This window comes from Giraffa tippelskirchi, chromosome 9, assembly GCF_054371585.1.
Source record: "Giraffa tippelskirchi isolate mGirTip1 chromosome 9, T2T-mGirTip1v1.2.pri, whole genome shotgun sequence".
Classification (NCBI taxonomy): Eukaryota; Metazoa; Chordata; class Mammalia; order Artiodactyla; family Giraffidae; genus Giraffa; species Giraffa tippelskirchi.
In genome coordinates, this window is record NC_137283.1 from 146,051,056 (window position 1) to 146,069,092 (window position 18,037).

At 41.8% G+C, this 18,037-nt stretch overlaps 1 pseudogene; it reads right to left on the bottom strand.

Annotated features, from left to right (window-relative positions):
• Positions 1 to 15,807: 15,807 nt before the first annotated feature.
• On the bottom strand, positions 15,808 to 17,468 carry LOC145521929 (transcription factor IIIA pseudogene; annotated as a pseudogene).
• Between the last annotated feature and the right edge of the window lie 569 nt (positions 17,469 to 18,037).

Consider the following 18,037-nt stretch of genomic DNA (forward strand, 5'->3'; position numbering starts at 1 on the left):
CTCTTAACCAAATGAGTGGCAAGAGAAGGTGCCTATGGCCCGTCCTTTCCATGTAATATAATGGCCAAGTGCCAAAGAGGAAAACAAAATTCATAATGATAGGAAATATGAGAGAACCATTAAACATTCTATAATCAGATGGTTAAATTGAGAAGATGAGTCATGATTTTACTTGGTCTCATTTTTCATCACAACGGAAAATAGAACAAAAGAGATTATGACTGTCACCTCTTTATATTATCTACCACCAGCCCTACTCCCTCCCCTTTTCTATGTCATGAAAGAAAGAAAGTGGTAGTAAATTTGCTCAGTCATGTCTGAATCTTTGTGACCAGGCCAGAATACTGGAGTGGATAGCCTTTCCCTTCTCCAGGGGATCTTCCCAACCCAGGGATTGAACCCAGGTCTCCCGCATTGCAGGCAGATTCTTTATAAGCTGAGCTACAGGCAAAGCCCAAGAATACTGGAGTGGGTAGCTGATGCCTTCTCCAGGGAATCTTCCCAACCCAGGATTTGAACTGAAGTCTTCTGTTCTGCAGGCAGATTCTTTACCAACTGAGTTATTGGGGAAGCCCCCTTCTATGTCATAGTTGGAATCAAGCTATTTGTTGCCTAGCCCTGTATATGCTAGGCTTAGCAGAATTTCCATTGAAGTCATATCTGAAAAGTGAGGGCTACAATAACACTGCTCAATCAAAACGCCTTAAAAAACTCAGTGGAATGGCAGGGAGCATTCCAAGAATGAAGGAAAAATTCAGAACTACAGAATTCCTTGCTCTAAATTGCCTTTCTAGGCACAAGACTAGGCCAGTTGTTGTTTTGGGGTACTTGGCCAGCTCTTCCATGGGCAGTGGGCTTCCCTAGTGGCTCAGCTGGTAAAGAATCTGCTTGCAACGCAGGAGACCAACGTTCAATCCCTGGGTAGGGAAGATCCCCTGGAGAAGGAAATGGCAACCCACTCCAGTACTCTTGCCTGGAGATTTCCATAGACAGAGGAGCTGGGCAGGCTACAGTCCATGGGATTGCAAAGAGTCAGACATGACTGAGAGACTAATTTCATGTTCACTTTTTTCCCATGGGCAGTGACTCCAAGCTTTCCCAATTTTCAGGGATCTGGCCAGGAAAGGGCTCCCTACTCTTCATTGCATCAGAGGAGTTACCACTGAGATGCATCATCCAATATGCAGTTGGTGTTGGGGGCTTGCCTTGAAAAGAGGAGAGAGGTGTTCATTTGTCATTTACTCTGATTCATCAAAGTTTAGGGAAATAGGGGATTGTTTGCTGGTGATGTCTTATTAAACGAAATACAATTCTGTGTAAGCAAACGAATAGACTTATAACTGTTAATCCACAAGCTATTCAAGGAATTAATATATTTCACTGAGAAGAAATACTTGTGGATTTAGAAATGCAAGAAAACTGCTACAAGGTTTTGAAAGTCCATACATAATATAAATTCAATGTTATTAAACCTTACTATTGAAAGCAGCATTCCCAAATGAAAATAATATCTGGCTAGGAAGATTTGACTTTCATGAATGAGGGAGGGGGCGGATTAGCTGAAAATAAAATCAGAACATTGAAAAGCATCCAGAGCATATCATTTTTTAGCTTTGTTCTTCCTGCTTCCATAGATGATTATAAAAAGTCTAAGAAAGGAAGTCTTTTCCTATGTATTTCAGAAAAGTTTCTATTCTGTAGGGAATTCTGCTTCTACTTAGGTGTCTGAATGATACTCAATATTTATTGTTGAATTTTTTTCCTGGAGTTTTAAATCAAATTTTTAAGCTGTTTCTCCACATACCCTAAACCTCTCTGACTAGGGAACGAGTTCTTACCAGTGACTGTTTCGTATCACTCCTATTGTCATAGAAGCCAATGATAATTCCAGAACTCAAGGATTCTAACAAAATCCCCAGTAGATCTCAGCAGAGAGGGGCAATGTTGCTAAATCTTTCTTAAGCCCAAGTTTCCCTGAGTGTGTATATTTCCAAGTAATGAGCTATATGAGCAACAAACTGTGAAAACTGAAAATATGTGAACAGAATTTCACGTTGGGATGAAAGAAAATTTATAATGAAGAAAATCTGATACTTCTTTAATGATCTGCATAAAATGGTGTAGCTTTGTATTTTATAATATAAACAGAAGTCATTCTTACCAATGAAAATATGTCTTATAATGAACATTCAAACCAAGCATTTTGGAGATCAGCTGGAGGAAGAAACAGAAGTCAGGGATGGGAGATGTGTGAATTGTAGGGTCAGTAGATTTGGGAAAAGGGTCTGAGTGAGCTCACCACCAGAAGGGCTTTGACTTCACTTAGGTCTCCTCCAGCAAGACTTTATGGCAAGAGGTGCTGGTAAACTTAGCTCAGTGTCTACAGTGACTGCCCACTGCTTGTATCTGATACCTGGTGGTGAAAAAAAAAACACACAAAACTGTTCACTGGGAGCTCCTAGGACACAGGCTATCGTGCCCTTATTGTATTTTTAGGAAGGAAAAAGGTAACAGGCTATGCTTCTCTGTAATAAGGGCTTCCCTGCTAGCTCAGTTGGTAAAGAATCTGCCTGCAGGAGACCTCAGTTTGATTCCTGGGTTGGGAAGATCTGCTGGAGAAGGGATAGGCCACCCACTCCAGTATTCTTGGGCTTCCCTTGTCGCTCACCTGGTAAAGAATTTGCCTGCAACGTGGGAGACCTCGGTTTGATCCCTGAGTTGGGAATATCCCCTAGAGAAGGGAAAGGCTACCCACTCCAGTATTCTGGCCTGGAGAACTCCATGGACTGTGTCGTCCATGGGGTTGCAAGGAGTCAGACATGACTGAGTGACTTTCACTTATTCTCTGTAGTAAATGAATCAGTAGAAGTCTATCAGTGGGAGGGTTTTAATCCTTGTAACTTGTTTTATATGTCTACTGAATGCTGATATTGTTATTTTTGTTGTTATTCAGTCACTAAGTCATGTCTGACTCTTTGCTGTTCCACGGACTGCAGCATGCCAGGCTTCCCTGTCCTTCACTATCTTTCAGAGTTTGCTCAAACTCATGTCCATTGAGTCCATGATGCCATCCAACCATCTCATCCTCTGTCACCCCCTTCTCCTCCTGCTTTCAATCTTTCCCAGCATCAAGGTCTTTCCCAGTGGGTTGGTTTTTCACATCAGGTGGCCAAAGTATTGGAGCTTCATCTTCAGCATCAATTCTTCCAATGAGTATTCAGTGTTGATTTCCTTTAGGATTAACTGGTCTGATCTCCTTGCAGTCCAAGAGACTCTCAAGAGTCTTATCCAGCACCACAGTTTGAAAGCATCAATTCTTTGGTGCTCAGCCTTCTTTATGGTTCAACTCTCACATCCATACATGACTACTGGAAAAGCCAAAGCTTTGACTAGATGGATCTTTGTGGGCAAAGTGATGTCTCTGCTTTTTAATATGCTGTCTAGCTTTGTCATAGCTTTTCTTCCAAGGAACAAGTGTCTTAATTTCGTGGCTGCAATCTAATATTGGAGGTCATCCAAGCAGCCAGGCTCAATCATGATGGTTTTCAGCTAAAAGTCATATTTGTTAAGTCCACTGAAACTGTGACCCACACGGTCCTGTCTCAGAACCATGAAATTTATGCAATTCTCAGGAATGCTTCCTATTTCTCTCATGCTTACACCTTATTTCCTTCATACTTACACCTACTTTTCACATACCTCTCAATTCATTTTGTGCCAACCTCTCAGACAACCTGAACTCCCCCCCCAGCCTCTTTCCCATTGAGCTGACTTCCACCTGCATCCCTGTCTCTTAATTCAGCATCATGAAAGCCCCAGTCACCTGGTGGAAAGAGCCCTTCATGGATAAGGAGGGCCAAGGAGGGACTGATCAGAGAGAAGCCTTTTTAGGTGTCAGGGAAGAATAAAGACCAAGAATTGTCATAGGTAAATCTTGCCCCTTCTCACACTGCACAATTATATTGTTTTATGAACACCAGTGGGCTTCCCAGGTGGCACTAGTGGTAAAGATCTTGCCTGCCAATGCAGAAGAGATAATAGAAGATGGCTCGATCCTTGGGTAGAGAAGAACCCTGGAGGAGGGCATGGCAACCCACTCCAGTAATTTTGCCTGGAGAAGCCCATGGACAGAAGAGTCTAGCAGGCTATGGTCCATAGGATTGCAAAGAGACACGACTGAAGCAACTTAGCACACATGCATGCATGAATACCAGCACTGGTGGAATAGACTTTGATGGGGGAGCAAGAAAGAGAGGGAAGAGAAGAAGATAATTTTAGAAGCATGTACTGCAGAGGAAATGAACTCACATACATTCTCATATATTCAAAATCTGGATGGCACAAAAGTGGACACTGAAAAATCTCCCATCTCTTTCCCCAGCCACACTCTTTCCCTTTGTAAAGGCAACCAATTGCTATCAATTTCAAGTGTTATCCTTTCAGAGATATGTTAGGCAAATACAAATGAACATATGTTCTTTCCTCCACTTCCTTTTACCCAAATGGTAGCACTCTACACAGGCTGTTCTGCACCTTGCTCTTTTCTGCCATCAATTTAACTTGGAGATTGCATCCTCTCTGTACCCGCAACACTTTCTCATTTCTGTGAGTGGATAAGATCCAAATGTGTGTGTTAAATAGGGGAGGAACAGTATATGACACCTGTGCCTGTCCCACCTGCATTTTGAAATCTCTGAGAGAACACCGTGCAAGGCAAATGAAGATGAAAAAATATATCTGTATTACTGGTAAAGCTGATGCTGGAGAATGCAGCTCAGATACACAATGCCAATGATTTCCTAACACTGAACCCTCAAATTAGACAGACTTACCAACTTTACCAACTTAGTGAGAAGTACTCAGAGACTCATGGACCTTCCTACATGAATGGCTTCCCTGAAAGGCTCATGATCTGATGAAATAGATATAAATATGGAGCAGGTAGATCCTAAAAAGAAAGATGGGCAAATAGATCAGTTGCACTGGCAGTTTCTCACTCAAACTCAATAATTAGGCAACTCACTTCAGGAAACAGTGGGGCAAGAAATAAAAACATTAGGGAAAAACTCTTACTGTTGAAAACCAAAAGTATATGACAGTAACATTTCCTCACACCCCAACATTATGACTGCAGTCTAATTCAGTTAACCCGTCTCTTATTGATAGACTCCAGAGGTGCTTCCAATCTTTTACTATTACTATTACAAAATGTAATGTATATGAATTTTCAGTCTTTTGCTATTACAAAAAAAATATCATGGATATGAATATTCAAAAATGAATACCATTCTGCACATAAAATTTCACACATATGGGATTATATCAGAATGATGAATTCCTGGAGGTGAAACTGCTGGGTGAAAAGAATATGTGCATTTAAAATTTTGTGAGATATTCTCAAATTGCCCTATATGGAGGTTACAGCAACACCCTTAGAAATGTGTGAAAGGGTCTATTTCTCCACATCTTTTCAACAGGATGTGTTAGTAAGACCTTCTAATCTTTGCCACTATAATACACAAAATGTAGTGTCTTTAAAACATCATCATTTATTTTCTCTTATTATGAGTAAGATTAAATATCTTTTCTTACCTTTAAGAGCTATTTTCATTTTTGCATGTGAACTGTCTCTTGACCTTCTATGTCCCATTTTCCTATTGGATGCTCATGGATTTTTTTAATAGACTTTATTTTTTAGAACAGTTATATGTTCACAGTAGAATTGAGTGGAAGTCAAAGAGAGTTTCACAAACCCTCTATTCCCACACATACATAGCTTTCTCTATTATCAACAGCCTTTTGTGGGTATTTTTATATTAATCTATAGACACTGTTTACACTTTAGAAAAATTTTGACTATGATACAAATTGCAAATCTTCTTCTAGGTGGTGGCATTCTTTTGATTGCTTATAGTGGTTTAGCCATGTTGAATTTATTTTTAGCATAGTCTAATTTACTTTTCTGTTATGTTTTCTGAGTTTTATGCTTAAAGGCATAAAAAATCCTTCTCTACTCTTTGATTATTAAAAAGTTCCCCCCATATTTCTTCAAGTGTTTTTATGGTTTCATCTTTGGTTTGTATTAAAATCTTTGAACAATATGAATCCAACAGGTAAAGATCCAACTTTTTTTTTCTTGATGACTACCTAATATCCTATATTAATGAATCCATATTTTCTTCACTGCTTTGAAATTCTAACAATTATTGGTCTCAGATTAATGGGGTCAAATAAATGAATGGGTTAAACATGTAGATAAAGACCCTCAAATCATCATCTATTTGAAAATATTGTTCATGATTGTTCCTCTCAACACTCTTAGAAATTTGTCTGGATTCAAATTCCTGCTCATCCATTTAGTAGTTGCAAAACTATAGGCGAGTGAACATTTCTGAGAATATGGCTTTGGGTTTGTTGTGGGAATTATATGAGAGACTGTGTAAAATTTGGTAACATACAGCTGTCATGAATATTAATTTATTATTTAATTCTTGTCAGGTCTTTTTTCACCCCATTCTTCTACTCTCTCCTCTGCAATGACTTCTGACCATGGATAAAAATGACACAGTCCTCATGAGCTTATGAACCCCAAAGGAATAGCCAAGATACTTTAGAAAACTTTTCCATGGAAATGCTGAAATAGAGATGGATCTGTCCAGGTTACCTGGGGGCATATTTCTATGATTCCCAGGGCTGAGCTTAGATACAGTTTGTAGAAACTACATTCATGAAAGGGACTGGGAGGAATATAATTTTCTGTCTAATTTTCATTAAGCCCTTCAACTCAGCCACTACAAATATACCAGCCATATTTTCAAATATATTCAGAAAAACAGGTTGGCTGATATTTCTTGGTATCAAATTCTATAAAGTAAAAATGACCAGAAATTCTTTTGGTATTCACAAACTTTCTTGTTCTTACTTTAGTCTTTCTTTGTCCCCTGTGGAAATGAAAAATAGTTGATTACCATCTGTTGCTTCATATTCCAAAAAGTAATTATTAACTGTATCTCAGCCTGATATTATAAAAATATCATTTTATTTAATGTTTCTCTGAATGTTCCTGGAAGATTATTCAGCTAAGGAAAAATGAGGGCACTAGAACCATTACAATAATAAAACCAGAGGTAAGTTAATCACAGCAAAACAAAAAATGAATAATCATTAGTGGCTAATGAGTGCACTCTGTAAGGAATTCAATATTCTGAATTTGTAATTACTCTTAGACACTAATTCTTGGCAAAATACAGCATTTGGAGATAATACCAGTAGATATTGCATGGTAATTATGAAATATAATTTGACGCACTTAGGATTTGAGAGTTTGGAGATATGTATCCATGATGAAAGGCAAAATGTGTGTTTTGCTATTTTGATGCTTATTTCTATTTTCTGTTAATGACTAAAACAGAATCAAAAAATCATAGAATTTCAACACTGGAATAGACACAATAGATCATCTTATTCCAGATGCCTGGCTTTACAGATGAGGAAACTAAAATTCAGAGATGAAGAGGAATTTGCCCATGTTATCCAGAGTCTTAATGGCCAAGCAGGGGGTTGTACTTAGCACTGGCTTTTAGTCTAGCACTGATTTCATTTTTTAAAGCAAATACTTATTTCAGAGACAGTGGTATTACATGTATTTTACACTAATTTTTTTCTTCACTCCTTTACTTATGACATAGGTTTTAATAGCATTTTCTGGCGTACAGTGTATCTATGCAAAGATTATACCATCCAGATTTTCCAGACAGTTTCACTTTCAAGTCCTCTGTTTTTACTTGAGGTACAAGTGAAGCTTGTATGCAAAATCAACCTTGCAACTACCTTACATATACTAGATTACCCATAAAGGTCTCTTGATGGATATCATAGCATTACTGATTGGGTCAAGCAACCAACTTCCCCATAAAAACCCAGCCACAGAAGTGACACCACCACGTGTTCAGTTTAGCATTCACATTAGTTAGTGGTAGTAGCTCAGTCGTGTCCGGCTCTCTAGGACCTCATGGACTGTAGAGCACCAGGCTCCTCTGTCCATGGAATTCTCCAGGCAAGAATACTGAGGTGGGTAACCCTTCCCTTCTCCAGGGGATCTTCCCCACCCAGGGTTCGAACCCAGGTCTCCTGCATTGCAGGCAGATTCTTTACCATCTGAGCCACAAGGGAAGCCCAAACAGTATGCCAGGAGACAACAAAACAAAACAGAAGCCTCATTTGAAAAATGTGCTCTGTAAATAACAAGCCTTGTTTTAAATGTGTACTGGGAATCTTAATTCCCAAAGCAGATCTTTAAACTATATCCTTCATGTCAAGTGGGGATTGACTTTTGACAATGATTCCAGGCTATCGTTCCAGAAAGGACAGTGAATGAATGATCTGTGAGAGGCGATTTTGCATGCTGAAGTCCTGGAGACACATGGGACTGCTGCTGCTTTCAGAGTTTCAGCACAGCAGCGTTTTTCTGCTTGTCTGAAGAGTCAGTGTTTTCAGGCCTGATACACAAGTTGAAGATGCCAGGGAAGATTTTATATATATATATATATGGCAAATATATATATCTATACATATATATGTATATATACATATATATATACATATATATATATACATAGATATATGGCATATATATATGTATACACATAGACATATATATACATAGATATATGGCATATATATATATACACATAGATATATGACAAATCAGGTAGGAATTATCTGGTGGATTTGAGTAGTAGGTATTGACACTAACATCCTGTTTACAATAGTCCCCATGTATGTACTCCCGTCCTTCCCTGAAGGACACCAAGCCCTTCTTTCAGTCCATCACAGAGCCCTTACTAGAAGGAAAGAACAGAGAAAGGGTTAGCAGTGTTGTCTAGCCATTCCTTCCGGCCAGTCGAGAGGAGGCTGTTCGTGGTCCCTGGGGTGTGCAGGGATATGGTCATAAATGGATCCACCCTGTGTTATACTGTAGACTGACTCCTCGGGGATGGCTTCTTCTCTATTACCTGCCTCTGACATGGGATGCGAAAGAGGAGTGCAAGAGTATGGAAGGAGTGGGGTGTCTCTTCCCTACCCTCAACCAAATGAAATTTTATTTGAGAAACTTGCTTACTGTTGAGTCACTATGAACCAAACGTGTGTTGCAAGGCAGAGGCCACTGTCATGCCACAGCATAAAGGTATGGCTTATATTCCACTGTAGGGAGCTTCCCAGGTGGCACAGTTGGTAAAGAATCTGCCTGCCAATGCAGGAGACTCAAAAGATGGGGTTTGATCCCTGGGTTGGGAAAATCCCCCGGAGTAGGAAATGGCAACCCAGGCCAGTATTCTTGCTTGGAGAATCCCATGAACAGAGGAGCCTGGTGGACTACAGTCTATGGAATCGCAAGAGCCAGACACAACTGAGTGACTGGGCACAAAGGGTATTTGATATGACTGCCTGATCATGAGAAGCCTGGTTCTGGGCACTACCTGCCTTGGTCTTGGTGTTTCTGTTACTGGAGCAAGAACCCTGGGGTCATGTTCTCAAATTCCATACTTAGACTGCAATTGCTAAAGACACAGAAGGTATACAGCTGTCTCCAGAATGCAAATAGGAAACTGAACCCTTCACTCTTTTTTTATTCCCTTCTACTTTCACACACACACACACACACACACACACATTCACAGAGATAAGGCAGTGCAAAATTTTACCTCTCAAGGACAATATATCACACAGCAGATATAATTTCTATCATTTTAAATATAGTTAATTTGTACAACATTTTTACATACACATTCAAATTATACTTTACAAATGTGCATATACCTTTTTTTTTTTTTACAAAGTTATATCATATGAAGTAGAATAACACTTTATGAAGATGCATGGTCTGGTATTTCTGAGAATCCAGAAAGCCTCTTATTTCTGAAAATCCAAGCAGTTTTATCGACCTGTATGTCCTTGCCTTTATCTGTCTTAATGGGGAAGAACTTAGGGTGTTCAGGTAAGTAGTTTTTATGGTTGAATCATAGAAATTTATGTAATGTATAAAAGAAGCATTCTCACTGTTCTTCTGACCTATTAACCTCCCCTAAATTTATCAGTTCAAGGGAAAGGAGAAAATAAAAAAAGAATTTTCTTCTACAAGAGGAAATGGACTCAAACTCCAGCTTTGAGAATTAATGTTATTTGGGGGAAAATATTCTTGTTTACAAATGCTCAAGTCCAGGCCAGAATGGGCATGGTGGATAGAGGAAAATTTCATTCATTAAGCAGCAGGAAGATCAACCTACCTTTCATCGGCCTAAGTGGCTTAGGTAACTAATTAAAAGCATCAAAAATTGCCCCACATGATTTTTTCCAAAAATGGATAAAATCTATCCTTTGGGTACAAATATATCTTATGACAGTTCAGTTCAGTTGCTCAGTCGTGTCCGACTCTGTGATCCCACGAATCGCAGCATGCTAGGCCTACCTGTCCATCACCAACTCCCAGAGTTTACCCAAACCCATGTCCATCGAGTCGGTGATGCCATCCAACCATCTCATCCTCTGTCATCCCCTTCTCCTCCTGCCCCCAATCCTTCCCAGCATTAGGGTCTTTTCCAATGAGTCAACTCTTCACATGAGGTGGCCAAAGTATTGGAGTTTAAGCTTCAACATCAGTCCTCCCAATGAACACCCAGGACTGATCTCCTTTAGGATGGACTGGTTGGATCTTCTGCGCAGAGCCGTCGCAGCCGCCTCGCTTCTGCACCGAGCCATTGCAGCCGCCTCGTGGACATCACCAGATGGTCAACACCGAAATCAGATTGATTATATTCTTTGCAGCCAAAGATGGAGAAGCTCTATACAGTCAGCAAAAACAAGACCGGGAGCAGACTGTGGCTCGGATCATGAACTGCTTATTACCAAATTCAGACTTAAATTGAAGAAAGTAGGGAAAACCACTAGACCATTCAGGTATGAGCTAGATCAAATCCCTTATGAGTACACAGTGGAAGTGACAAATAGATTTAAGGGACTAGACCTGATAGACAGAGTGCCTGATGAACTATGGACAGAGGTTCGTGACATTATACAGGAGACAGGGATCAAGAAAATCCCCATGGAAAAGAAATGCAAAAAAGCAAAATGGCTGTCTGAGGAGGCCTTACAGATAGCTGGGAAGAGAAGAGAAGCGAAAAGCAAAGGAGAAAAGGAAAGATATTCCCATCTGAATGCAGAGTTCCAAAGAATAGCAAGGAGAGATAAGAAAGCCTTCCTCAGCGATCAGTGCAAAGAAATAGAGGAAAACAACAAAATGGGAAAGACTAGAGATCTCTTCAAGAAAATTAGAGATACCAAAGGAACATTTCATGCAAAGATAGGCTCGATAAAGGACAGAAATAGTATGGACCTAACAGAAGCAGAAGATATTAAGAAGAGGTGGCAAGAATACACAGAAGAACTGTACAAAAAAGATCTTCATGACCCAGATAATCACAATGGTGTGATCACTCACCTAGAGCCAGACATCCTGGAATGTGAAGTCAAGTGGGCCTTAGAAAGCATCACTACGAACAAAGCTGGTGGAGGTGATGGAATTCCAGTTGAGCTATTTTAAATCCTGAAAGATGATGCTGTGAAAGTGCTGCACTCGATATGCCAGCAAATTTGGAAAACTCAGCAGTGGCCACAGGACTGGAAGAGGTCAGTCTTCGTTCCAATCTCAAAGAAAGGAAATGCCAAAGAATGCTCAAACTACCGCACAATTGCACTCATCTCACATGCTAGTAAAGTAATGCTCAAAATTCTCCAAGCCAGGCTTCAGCAATACGTGAAACGTGAACTTCCAGATGTTCAAGCTGGTTTTAAAAAAGGCAGAGGAACCAGAGATCAAATTGCCAATATCCGCTGGATCATCGAAAAAGCAAGAGAGTTCCAGAAAAACATCTATTTCTGCTTTATTGACTATGCCAAAGCCTTTGACTGTGTGGATCACAATAAACTGTGGAAAATTCTGAAAGAGATGGGAATACCAGACCATCTGACCTGTCTCTTGAGAAACCTGTATGCAGGTCAGGAAGCAACAGTTAGAACTGGACATGGAACAACAGACTGGTTCCAAATAGGAAAAGGAGTACGTCAAGGCTGTATATTGTCACCCTGCTTATTTAACTTCTATGCAGAGTACATCATGAGAAACGCTGGGCTGGAAGAAACACAAGCTGGAATCAAGATTGCTGGAAGAAATATCAATAACCTCAGATATGCAGATGACACCACCCTTATGGCAGAGAGCGAAGAAGAACTAAAGAGCCTCTTGATGAAGGTGAAAGAGGAGAGTGAAAAAGTTGGCTTGAAGCTCAACGTTCAGAAAACTAAGATCATGGCATCTGGTCCCATCACTTCATGGGAAATAGATGGGGAAACAGTGGAAACAGTGTCAGACTTTATTTTTTTGAGCTCCAAAATCACTGCTGATGGTGATTGCAGCCATGAAATTAAAAGACGCTTACTCCTTGGAAGGAAGGTTATGGCCAACTAGATAGCATATTAGAAAGCAGAGACATTACTTTGCCAACAAAAGTCCGTCTAGTCAAGGCTATGGTTTTTCCAGTGGTCATGTATGGATGTGAGAGTTGGACGGTGAAGAAAGCTGAGCACTGAAGAATTGATGCTTTTGAACTGTGGTGTTGGAGAAGACTCTTGAGAGTCCCTTGGACTGCAAGGAGATCCAATCAATCCATCCTAAAAGAGATCAATCCTGGGTGTTCATTGGAAGGTCTGATGTTGAAGCTGAAACTCCAATACTTTGGCCACCTCATGCGAAGAGTTGACTCATTGGAAAAGACCCTAACGCTGGGTAGGATTCGGGGTGGAAGGAGAAGGGGATGACAGAGGATGAGATGGTTGGATGGCATAACCGACTCGATGGACATGGGTTTGGGTGGACTCCGGGAGTTGGTGATGGACAGAGAGGCCTGGCGTGCTGCAATTCATGGGGTCGCAGAGAGTCGGACATGACTGAGCGACTGAACTGAACTGAACTGGTTGGATCTTCTTGCAGTCCAAGGGACTCTCAAGAGTCTTCTCCAACACCACAGTTCAAAAGCATTAATTCTTCAGTGCTCAGCTTTCTTCACCATCCAACTCTCACATCCATACATGACCACTGGAAAAACCATAGCCTTGACTAGACGGATCTTTGTTGGCAGAGTAATGTCTCTGCTTTTAAATATGCTATCTAGTTTGGTCGTAACCTTCCTTCCAAGGAGTAAGCGTCTTTTAATTTCATGGCTGCAATCACCATCAGCAGTGGTTTTGGAGCCCCAAAAAATAAAGTCTGACACTGTTTCCACTGTTTCCCCATCTATTTCCCATGAAGTGATGTGGCCAGATGCCATGATCTTAGTTTTCTGAATGTTGAGCTTTAAGCCAACTTTTTCACTCTCCTCTTTCACTTTTAGGTTTCATCAAGAGGCTCTTTAGTTCTTCACTTTTTGCCATAAGGGTGGTGTCATCTGCATATCTGAGGTTATTGATATTTCTCCCGGCAATCTTGATTCCAGCTTGTGTTTCTTTCAGCCCAGTGTTTCTCATGATGTACTCTGCATATAAGTTAAATAAGCAGGGTGACAATATACAGCCTTGACGTACTCCTTTTCCTATTTGGAACCAGTCTGTTGTTCCATGTCCAGTTCTAACTGTTGCTTCCTGACCTGCATACAGGTTTCTCAAGAGACAGGTCAGATGGTCTGGTATTCCCATCTCTTTCAGAATTTTCCACAGTTTATTGTGATCCACACAGTCAAAGGCTTTGGCATAGTCAATAAAGCAGTAATAGATGTTTTTCTGGACAGAATAGGTCCAAGTGACCAAAAATATAAAAAGGTCCTTTAGCAAGACATTTTTTTGTGTAATAAGTGGGAAGGAGTTACCAGAAATTTAACGAGTGAAGAGTGATTGAAAAGTCCAGCTTTGGATAAGTCTGTCTGACTGTAGAATGGAGCTGTGCGCAGTCCAGTGGGCAGGGTGACCTTGCCTCTTCTCCTACTGCTGTTAATACCAATGTTCAAAACCCATGGGCCTTGCAGGTGTACCACATGGCAGATACTGTTGATAAATGTTTTACGGTCAGTGTGCACATTCCTGCAAATACTGCAGGATCACACACAAACGAAGACACCACACACTATCTGTAGCATATATATATCTAGATGCTTTACCCAAAGACCATGGTTTGTGTTTCAGAACCTAAATGATCATTCTTCTTCTTGTGTCTCTTTTCTTTTTTTTTTTAGAAAAATTACTTTTATTTAAATAAAAAAAAAGCATAAAGAAAAAATACAGTGAACACCTGTTATCCACCACCCAAAATAAGAAAAAAAAAAAAAAAGGATTACCTGTTCTCTTTAAAGGACCATTCCTTTGTTCTTTCACCACATGATGGTAATGATAAATGGAAGCATTCCCTGTTCAGATGCTCTTACTTGGCAACTAAAATAGCGGTATTTCACCTCGTGTCTGTGTCCTCTATTTAACTGGAGTGTGAAACCATTAATACCAGGCAGACAGGAGGGCCTGTAGCAGTGCAGACCTTAAGACGAAAGTGTGATAAAACACAGGCCTCAAAGACTAGCCCCGGATTTCACTCTTTCAACCTAGGACCCACCCTGGCCAAGGAACTGATTTTTCTTCAAATATTGGACAACATGGTTTGGACACAAAGAGTAAACAGATACAGTGGTGGATCGAAAAATCGTATTAAGTCCAGATTACAGTAAAGAAAGGGAAGAGTGCAGACGAGCCCGAGAACAAAATGGGAAGTGAAAACAGGCCTGAGTGACTGCTTGTGTCTTTTTGTTTTATGATCTTACACATACAACTGTAGAAAACCTGGAAAATGTAAAGGCAGAGAAAAGTAACTAATAATTCTGCACAGTCTTGGTAGCAGCTTTCTAATTGGGTTTTCAAAATGCAAAATGTATACAGCTTTTTTCCACCGTAACGTAAGTACTTCGCCATGTAAGAACACTACTTCCTAACTTAAGGGCTATATACTAGTCTACTTCACAGACTGTAGAGAGTCTAACATTTAAATAGGAAAACTAGAAACTGTATGGGTTCATCTTTTTAAGTCCAATTCCTCTTTATAAATTCCTATGAGAAGCATTCAAGTCACACTCTTCTAGAAAGTGTCAGTTTACAGTCCCAGAATAAGTCTGGAGGATTTGGCTTTTGGAGTTACACAGCTTAGCAGCCAATAAAGGCAGCCTTTACTCCAGTGGTTTTCAGCCCTAGCTCCAGGCTAGAATGACCCAGGCCCTGGGCCCAGTCCAGCCCACCCAGAATCTCTAGAACCATGTGTCTGTCTTTTTCTAACCATTTCAATGACTCTGTGAAGGACGGTTGGGAACAGCACTGGGCTGACAACCTGGTGGGGGCGGGGGGAGGGAGGGTAAGGGAGCCCTGCCAGTGCCCAAACCCACTGCTCTGCACTTTTTGTGAGATGCTGATCTGGGCCAAAACAGCCTCTCCGCGCCATGACAGAGGATTCAAAACTATCAAGCCTTTAGCGCATTGGCCTAGTTCATGGAGTTTGTACAACCACCTGGTTATCAGGTTTCCATCAGCTTAACCAGGTCTATATGATTTGACTTAGCAAATCCCTTATATAGCAGTTCAAGAATGCTGGCTTTCATGGGTATTAGATAAGCATTAACGCTAGAAAGAACCAGAGGTGTTGGTTTTACACTAGCCTTTTGTTTCCTCTTCTAGGAGGAGATGTGTAATCGATTCGTCCAGAACATGTCTGGAATCACAACCTTCTCATCCAGGCCACAGCCCATCAGAGGGGGCAAGGTTGTGATGTGTGTTCTTCCTCCCTAGAGCAAAAAGGAGGGAGGGCAGCTCCGGGCACCCCAAGAAGAGACCCTCTGAAATGGGAAAGAGGAGAAGGATGGAGCATCTGATGTCCTGCCCCAGTGACTTTAACAAACACGTGCTTCTGGGAGAGAGAACGAGCTGGCTGATCTGTGGTCCTCCACACAGCACAGTCAGGTGTGCAGCTGCGGTCAGCATGGCCACGTGGAGAGTCCGTGGCCTTCCATGCAGCTCAGCGGCTCCCCGTTTCTGGGCAAAGGCACCGCCAGGCCCTGTGTCCTCTTACGAGGGAGGTACCCACTGAGTAGAGAGGCCAGGCTCCGCTTCTCACGAGACGGCCTCACTTTGATTTTCTTCTTATCAGGGTCACGCACAACAGCATGCCTGCTAAGGCTCTGCATCATGGCAAAGGTCTTGCCACAACCAGCGTGCTCGCACACGAAGGGGCGCCGCTCCTCGTGAAAAGAGAGGATGTGGCTCTGCAGGTTGAATACGGTGGTATAGGTGCGGCCACAGCCTCAGCCTTCCCGCGGCCACAGCCTTCCCGCGGACACCAGCACACGTCCCGCTCCGGGGCGTGCATCCTCATGTGCTGCTTCAGGAAGTCCTTGCGCTTGAACAGTTTTTCTGGCACGCGCCACTCATTATGTCCTCGTTATGGGTTTGTCTCACGTGTTTTAGAAGCTCTGTCCACGTTTTTGCCACAAAAGAACATTCTTTTTGACAGATATAGCCCTCGTGGACCTTCCCGTGCCGCTTCAGACTGCTGGGGGAGGCAAAGTGTTTTCCGCATCCCTCGTGGGCACACTTGAACAGCACCTCGTTGGTGTGCTGGCACTGGTGGATTTTCAGTTGCTGATGTTTCCCAAAGGTCTTTTCACAACCTTCGAAACTGCATGCATACTGTTTTTGCTGGTTTTCATGTTTGCGTTCAAAATGTTTCTTCAAGTTTGATTTTGTGTTGAATGATGACAGCCACTAGCTATACAAAGGGCTCTTCTCTAGTTTGAATCAGGGCCTGGCGGCTGAGATGGTAGTCCCTGACGAAGGCCTTGCCACACCCTTCGCGGTCACAAACAAACAGCCTCCCCGCACCCCCCCCCCCCCGTGTGCTCGCACAGGTGTGCGTCTAGCTTCCAAGCCTTGTTGTAATGGGTGCTGAAGTTGGGGAAGGGGCAGACGAACCTCCGCGGGGGCGACGGGGGCGACGGGGGCGCGTTGGCGGCACTCTCGTCAGCTGCATCAAATGCGTCAGCGATAGTCAGGGAAGACACCGCCTCAGAGACCGAGGCCTGCAGCACCAGGTTGCCTGGGGCCAGGCACTCAGCCACGTGCTGAGTCACGTGCCGCGAAACAGAGGCTAGGACCGCTCCCAGAGACCCTACGCGTGGGCCCACTGCACTTCCGGGGGCGTGATCCCGGAGGGGCGGGCTCTTCCTATGTCTCTTTTCTTAAGTAATATGGTGAAGAACAAACGGCAGAGGTCTCTGCTCCAAGGTGGTTTTCAAGTAAGAAGGTTAGTTAGACATGGGGAGAGAAGCCAGAGGACCTTCCTTTCTCCCTGGAGCTAATCACCCACCTCCCAAAGGCCCCCTCTCCTCCTCCATCTTCTATACTGACTCCAGAGATGCTGATAGAAGCAGATCACATCCAGCTTTCAATTTCTGCTTTCAATTCCCTTGTCTTTATTGGCATGACATGGTGTATAAGTGTTGCCAAAATTAATACATCATGCTTTCTTACAACAAGTAGTGTTTGGTGTCTTCATATTTCTGTTATAGGGACAATGCTGGCTACTTGTAAGTCTTCTTGTTCTTTATTGGTTCAGCCAAGAAGAGTGCAGGTATGTACTTCTCTCTCACTAATCAAGGTTGATTTATTAGTTTTGATGGAGGAAAATGTAATTTCTAACTTCTCTGTGAGCAGAACTGATGAGAAGCCCTGATTTTATAACTCAGCAATGCCATCCATGGTCAAAAGCATGGGTGCCACATCAGCCTGCATTCAAATCCGGCTCTGCCATTTTTTAGGAACAAGTTGCTTCTGTCTCTGGTTTTTGTCTGTGTAACTTTTGTACTTTTTGAATTTTGTAACATGAACATACTTTACTTATTCAGAAAGAAATAAAAATATTTTTAAAAATAATTAAGCCAAGCAGGTGTGACACACAGGACAT